The 8393-nt window shown below is 33.4% G+C and overlaps 1 protein-coding gene across 2 annotated transcripts in view; it reads left to right on the top strand.

Moving 5' to 3' along the window:
- Positions 1–85, top strand: part of LOC105262477 (uncharacterized) — a 33001-nt gene extending 32916 nt beyond the window's left edge. For both annotated transcript variants that reach the window (XM_059124299.1, XM_059124298.1), the window contains one exon: positions 1–85. This exon is cut by the window's left edge and continues 181 nt beyond it. The gene's annotated coding sequence lies outside the window, so the exon portion shown is untranslated.
- The last annotated feature ends 8308 nt before the right edge of the window (positions 86–8393 follow it).

Here is an 8393-nt window from a genome sequence, read left to right as displayed (position 1 = left end):
AACGGTGTAGAATTTTTAAATATTTTTTTAAATAATCCATTAATGTATTTGAATATGAATGAATAAATCGCCTTTATATAACAGAGTTGTTTGTATCATTACAATTTAAGTCTTTTCGAAAAACATCATGAGATGAAATGGGGTAAGTGTACCAGTAGTCGGCATTTTAGGCTTTTCAATATTTCAATCTTTTAACATTCTATGTGAAATCTTTCAATTGCAAAAAAATAAAGTAGTTCAAATCCCAATTTTTTTTAGTTTTCGAAATAATAAACAACAATTGAATTGTTTTTATTAAATTGGCAAAAATTGCAATTTTACTAAAATAGTAGTTTTATGCCAGTAGTCGGCACCATTTTCCAATGCTCGGCATGTCTATTTGCCAGTAGTCGGCATATGGTATTTCAGTAAAAAAAATATTTTTTTGTATTTTTTTTTATTTCAAAAAGTATAAAACAATGCTATATTACTAATTCACAGTTTAATTAATTATATATTCTTTCATTCTAAACCAATTATAGGTAGAAAATCAAGAATAGTATGGTTACCTTCAGTAACATGGATTTTCAATTTAAATAAAAATGAGATTAAATAAAAAAATAAATATTATATTTGCAATTTGTGAATTGATGTCTATCCTTTCTTCAAAAATACCACTGCTATCTAAAGCGACAAATAGCTGATTTAAAAAACCTACTTAATTTAGAAAAGGTTGTCAAAAAGCAAAAATAAAAGCAACTGCCGACTTGAAACTATTTTTTATTTGAGTAGTTTTTGAATTATTTTTTAATACTTTTCTCAAGTTTTGGCGAAATTGGTCAAAAATGATATTTTTCTAGCAATCGGCACCCTCTGCCGACTACTGGCAAATCTATTATTTTCTGTTCCTAATGTCGGCATTATATAATATAAGAGAAAAATACTTGATTTGTACGTTTTTAAGTTATAAAATGATCTATAGGCTGTTATTTACTATTATAAAATATTTCTGATTCCAAAAGTATTAAATTAAATGTACTTAAATCGATTATTAAGTTGACGCCACCACTAATTTTTTCTTTACAAACAAGCACTATCGCACGCGTTGGAAGACACTCACTGACAAAAACCGTTATTCTCTCGTAATAAATGATCGGAGCTCATTGGTTTTTACAGAAAGAGAGCAGAGAACACTGTTGACGTTTTTTGCAATTATTTCATTATTTGGTCAATTCTATTTTTAGTTATTTAAGTTTAAATTTCAAAACTGCCGACTACTGGGACATGCCGAACATAGGCGCACTTACCCTATGTTTTAAGAAGTTAAAAAACGTTATTCAGGCCTATTCATGATAGGCATGATATTTTTATTTTACTAAAAGCATTTCTGTCGATATACAGGGTGAGATAAAAAACTACAACAAAGTCAAACGCCATAATTTTTTAATTTTTTTTTTAATTTTTATTAAATGAAAGCAAATAATGGTTAGAATAAGTTTAGATTTGTCCGAATTGGTCACCTTTGGCACGAAATATGGTCTTCAAACGGCCAATAAAACCGTCACACGCTGTCCGAATATTGTTCTGCGGTATTTTGTCCCATTCCCGGAGAAGCGCTTGTTTGGGTGATCGACACTTTGGTTTTTTTAGTGACAACCTTGCTTTCCAAAATACTCCAGACACAATAGTCAAACGGATTGGTATACGGAGATTTGGAGGCCATTGTGCGCTTGAAATGAAGCGAGGAACCTCATTTTGTAACAATTCTTGGGTGGCGCGTGCTGAGTGCGATGGTGTTGAGTCCTGTTGGAATGTTCAAGGTGTGCGGCCAAAATGTTTGCGTATCCAAGGCTTTAATACACCCTCGCAATAATAACCGGCATTTATTCTGATGCCACGTTCGATTAATACGAGCGGAGAGCGACCATCAGCTGTTATGGCGGCGGAAAATATTGGAAAAATTAAAAAAGTTGAAAAGCTAACAAACAAATTCTGCTGTAATTGTCGTGGAAAGTATTTATTTGTAGTTTAGTGAAACAGTAAAATCAGGCTTTCTTTTACATAAATCCTTCGTATTCAAATGTTTTCGTTTTAATTTGGGTTTTTATATAAATTTTGAAAGCTCGCGTCCATTGCCGAAATAAACTCAAAACCTATCAAAAAATTGTAAAATAAATTTGAAACGGTAAACGAGTAGCTAAGTTCGGTCGGGTCCTCCAATATCCTCCACCATTCCAAAAAATACCGTTTAAATGATGAGTTTTATACGGCGCCTATACGAAGACGCGGACCTGCATAAGTAATTCTTTTTTCATAGTCTGTAGAACCCACTAAGATCTTCAAATACGAAATTTGAAACAATTCCGGCCAATAATGTCGTTAAAATCCTCAAAACACCGAATAAAGGAAGGTACTGTACCCCATATCATGGTACAATGATATCAAGGTAGTATCATAGCCCTACCTATGATTTAAATTTTTTTTATTTTTTTTGGCTTAATATGTCATTTTTATTTGTTTATGTATGTGTTTTCTTTTCAATAACAAAAAAATTGTTCAGAAAACTTCAAATTCGGGTGTTTTCAAAATGTTTATTTCAACGTATGCATCGACCAAATTTAGAGTTTTTGTAGTGAAATAATCCTTTAGAGATATATAGTACATGATTTTGAAAAGAAGTGTTGACCTTTCATTCAGTTATCGCAGTTTTTAATTATTTATTCAAAATAAATGCAACTAGTTGTTTGATTTTTTATTGTTTTGATACTAATTCTGACATTACAAGCCAAACAGGTAGACCTCTATACTTGCAATTTTTTCAAAGTTGACCTACCTTCTCTTCATTGTACCATGCCCCATATAACGATATGGGGGCTATACAAAGACGTGGACATGCATACGAATTTTTTTTTTTGCATAGGATGTAGTAGCAAAATACCGAAGATCGGGAGGTACCGTTATATAGGAGCTATACGAAAACGTGGACCGATATGGCGCATCTATCATGAACACTTCGAGGAGTTACAAACGGAATAACAAAGCAAACATAAATAGAATCCTGGTACAATGAAGACAAGGTAGGCTAACTCTGAAAAAATTTCAAGAATTGAGGTCTACCTGTTTGGTTTGCAAAGTCAAAATTACTATTAAAACAATAAAAAACTAAATAACTTGTTGCATTGATTTTGAATAAAAATTGAAAACCGCGAAAACTGAAAGAAAGATCAAAATTTCTTTTCAAAATCATGTTCTATATATCTCTAAAGGTTTATTTCATAGCACAAGGTAGGCTAACTTTAAAAAAACTGAAAGTATATAGGTCAACCTGTTTGGCTTGTAATGTCAGAAATACTATCAAAACAATAAAAACCCAAATAACTTATAGCATTGGAATAATTTAAAACCGCGAAAACTGAATGAAAATTCAAAATTTATCAAAATCATGTTCTATATATCTTTAAAGGTTTATTTCGTAACAAAATCTTTAGATTTTGTCGATGTATTCGTTGTAATTAGTATTTTGAAAACACACGAATTTGAATATTTTCTGAACAATTTTTTATTATTAAAAAGAATACACACACCTAAACAAATAAAGTTGGCATATTAAGCCAAGATGATATGGTGACGTGACATATTTTTACTACCAACGCCATCTATTAATACAAAGCAATAAAATAAATGAACCACCTTTGGAAAAATGCCACAGTGGTGACAAGAACCAAAATCACAAGCTGCTGTTATACTGAGGTGCTTTTGCTAAAATAGGCACCAGGGTGCACAAAAATTCGCTGGCGTACGATAAAATTATGATCTTGCTTGAGCTCATTTTGCGATTGTATTTTAACGCGATAACTTCTTTACAAACGAGCACGAACACACAACAACGATCGTTCATTACGTTGGTGATTGAGATCATTTCTTGCAATCGCTCACACATGACAACGAACGTTTGCGACTGCTCATTTTGCCGGTTATAAGGGCAGGAATCAATTGTGTTTAGTCTATAGAATAGCTGATCGGTAGATTTATCTTGGTTATTGTTAAACAACTAACCAACCAATATGTATTATTCATTTAATAATTTAAAAATTAATTTCAATAATAATTTTAGGTAGTGTTATTTTTTTTAACCAAGTTGAAATACACTAAAAATGTTAATGAAAAAAAAAACAAGTTTAATTTTACTTAAACAATGTATACGAATTTGCTCAGATCTGGTCTATAGTGGCACATGGACTACTGGAAAAATCTGTACTCTAAAGAAAAAAATTCGTATAATCTGCCTGAAATAATTTGATCAGTTGATCTCACAAGATAAAGCAGTGACACAATTAATAATTTATTAATTGCCAAGTTGAATAACAATTGGTCTGTTCCAGAACTGCAAGAATGTATACGTCTTTAGTACGATAACCGATGTTTCTTTTATGATATCAACAAAAAAAGGCAAAAGCAATAGATTCTTGCAGGTTGTGGAACACAATTAATATAATGAGAAAGTTGCTATCTAAAAATCGCACAATGTACTTTAAATGTTTTTTTATACCCTCCACCATGGGTAGGAGGGTATATTAATTTTGTCATTCCGTTTGTAACACCTCTAAATATTCGTCGTAGACCCCATAAAGTATATATATTCATAATCAGCATAAAATTCTAAGACGATTTAGCGATGTCCGTCTGTCTGTCTGTCTGTCTGTTGAAATCACGATAGAGCCAACATTATTTGACGTAGACCTTTGAAATTTGGCACAAGTGTGTGTATTGTCCCTAGGATGGTTGGTATTGAAAATGAGATATATCGGTCCACGTTCTGGTATAGTCCCCATATAACGGTACCTCCCGATATTCGGTATTTTGATGATTTATGCCACATTTTTTCACGGATTTATCTGAAAATTGGTATTTGTAGGTCATGACGGGTCCCTGAGCGTGTGGCAAAACATTGCATGTATAGGTCCACGTTTTGGTATAGCCCCCATATAACGGTACCTACCGATATTCGGTATTTTGATGATTTATGCCACATTTTTTCACGGATTTGTCTGAAAATTGGTATTTGTAGGTCACAACGGGGACCTATACAGCATGTATAGGTCCACGTTTTGGTATAGCCCCCATATAACGGTACCTACCGATATTCGGTATTTTGATGATTTATGCCACATTTTTTCACGGATTTGTCTGAAAATTGGTATTTGTAGGTCACAACGGGTCCCTGAGCGTGTGGCAAAACATTGCATGTATAGGTCCACGTTCTGGTATAGTCCCCATATAACGGTACCTCCCGATATTCGGTATTTTGATGATTTATGCCACATTTTTTCACTGATTTGTGTAAAAGTTGGTATTTGTGGGTCATAATGGGTCCTAGTTCGTGTGGCGAAACATTGTAATTATAGGTGCACGTGTTGGTGTAGCCCCTATATAACGGTGCCTCCCGATATTCGGCATTTTAATGTTTTTTGCCACATTTCTTCTAATGTTCTTTTACCCTAGGGTGGAGGGTATTAAAAGTTTGGCCCGGCCGAACTTAATGTTTTTTTACTTGTTTTATATAAGTTTCTTCGGCTTAAGGTCAATTGATTTATTTTTAGTTTTTACTTAGAATTACACTTTTTTAACTATATCTACAGTAGCTCCAAGCGAAACTCATGCACTTAGCAAACAATTTTCTTTCATGCAATGTATGATTATTATTAAATTCACTACCAGAAGAAAACTATATTCTTTTAGCGTATAGGGTACTAGAACTAGCCGTAGAACAAAAGTTTACTGTTTTTATTTATTTAACAAATTAGTGGCATTTATTGTAAAACTCACCAAATTTCTATGCAAAAGCTAAACTCGTACAGCTTGCATTTATACAGCAGCCCTGTTTCGAACAGCGCCCAACTTCACGCGATTGTTGGAAAATGTATTTGGGAAAGTCCCTTAAAGCTAATTTATCACAAATTTCCACGTGTTGTGCCATTCACTGACGTAAATATTAAAAAAAAATAAAAATAAAAAATGGGAAGACAACGAGGACAAACCACTGTTGAAGTGAGAAATTTAGCCTTTTACCCCTTTCAACTGTTAGATGACTTACATCAAGGCCACACAGGAGGTGAATTCAGGCCTAAGTCTCATATTGCTGCCAAAAGTTTTTCTGCTTAGAACTTATCACAAAAGTAACAAGTAAAAAAACATTAAGTTCGGCCGGGCCAAACTTTTATTACCCTCCACCTTAGGGTAAAGGAAACATTAGAAGAAATGTGGCAAAAACCATTAAAATGCCGAATATCGGGGGGTACAGTTATATGGGGGCTATACCAAATCGTGAACCTACACATGCAATATTTCGCCAAAGGAGCTAGAACTCATTATGACCTACAAATACAAAATCCGTGAAGAAATGTGTCAAAAATCATCAAAATACCGAATATTGCGAGGTACCGTTATATCGGGACTATATCAAAACGTGGACATATACATACAATGTTTCGCCACCGGAGCTGGAACTCATTATGACCAAAACATACAAATTTTTAGACAAATCCGTGAAAAATGTGGGAAACAATTAAAATACCGAATATCGGGAGGTACCTTTATATGGGGGCTATACCAAAACGTGGACCTATACATGCAATGTTTTGCCACACCCACAGGGACCCGTTATGACCTACAAATACCAATTTTCAGACAAATCCGTGAAAAAATGTGGCATAAATCATCAAAATACCGATTATCGGGAGGTACCGTTATATGGGGACTATACCAGAACGTGGACCGATATATCTCATTTTCAATACCAACCATCCTAGACCCAACACAAATTGCTCTGCTAAATTTTGGCGTCAAATAATGTGGGCTGTATCGTGATTTCAACAGACATACAGACAGACGGACAGACAGACGGACATCGTTAAATCGACTTAAAATTTTATGCTGATTATGAATATATATACTTTATGGGGTCTACGACGAATATTTAAGGATGTTACAAACGGAATGACAAAGTTAATATACCCTCCTTACAAAGGTGGAGGGAAGAACCCTTTAAAAATTAAAGAAAAAGGAAAATCCTTTATAATTCGTTTCCCTATTGTTGTGGCACCTCCGAGCCTTCCTTCAGTAGTATTGGTAGCAGCTTTTCCAAAAAAATTCGAAAATATGCTGTTTTAATATATACATTTTAATATTTTCCACAAAGTCTTTTAAAGACTGCATAAAATCGTCCAATAAAACTTCATAGTTGTTTTGGGTATTATAAAGTCGGCACCAATCGATTTTTGTCATTACTTACTGATTTTAATATTTCAATCGCATTTTAAACTGCGACCAACTCTTCGAAATGCACTTTTAAATTTTGGTTAGAGAAAGAATTTGAAATGAATTGAAATAAATAATTAGATTACAACTAAAAAGTTTCCTCGTCAGGCGAGGCTGGCCTTGTGATAGCCTACGTCACTACATTTGCAATATAAAGAAATGCAAATAATATTCTAATTTTTCAGAATATCCATCGAGGAGACTCATCTAAATACAAGTCAGAAATTGTATATTGAGGAAGAGTTGTATGTAATAAAAAATAATATGTAAATATGTCGTTACCGTGATACTGGTAGCGTAGCCCGACGTCAAGGAAGTGGACGGAAGAAAGGAGCAATATCAGCAGAAATGTTTCGAAAAATAAAGAAGCAACTTGATCGAAAAATGTGCACCTCAGAATAAATGACGAATATTATAGCGAATATATTCTGGATTGTGTATTAAAGCCTTGGGCATGCAAACATTTTGGCCGCAGACCTTGGAAATTCCAACAAGACTCAGCGCCATTGCACTCAGCTCGCGCCACTCAAGAATGGTTAAAAAATGAGGTTCCTCGCTTCATTTCCAGCGCACAATGACCACCAAAATTGAAAATTTAAAATTTTACGTATTAATAATTGAGTTGTGTCGTTGAAGTTTCAACAAAAGTTAACCTATATGAAGAATGAAATCTCTCCAAACTTGACCTACATAGACTAATTTTGAGAAGAACTATTCCACTCATTGGGAGTCATAAATAATACATTTTATCTCATTCGGTTAGAAATGTGTCTAGGAAATTCACAATGACTTTCATTAACTTATAGCACCATGGGGGAAACTTTAATACTAATCATCTTGGGAGTACAAGAAGTTTATATTACATTAATTTACCTAAACTATATTTCCTTTGATAGAAATGATATAAAGTATACAATAATTTTAGATTGGATACAATTTGCAGGCCATAATTTTTGAGCAAAGTATAGATCTTCCAAACAGAAATATCGTATGCGTAAAAATCAAAATAAAACTCAGAAATGAACATTATAAAATAAAACGACGGGCCGAGTCAGCCAGTATGTATATATTTTTTACTCTAATTCGATTCGAAAAAT

Source organism: Musca domestica, unplaced genomic scaffold, assembly GCF_030504385.1.
Source record: "Musca domestica strain aabys unplaced genomic scaffold, Musca_domestica.polishedcontigs.V.1.1 275, whole genome shotgun sequence".
Classification (NCBI taxonomy): domain Eukaryota; kingdom Metazoa; phylum Arthropoda; class Insecta; order Diptera; family Muscidae; genus Musca; species Musca domestica.
This window is presented reverse-complemented; position numbering and strand designations above follow the sequence as displayed.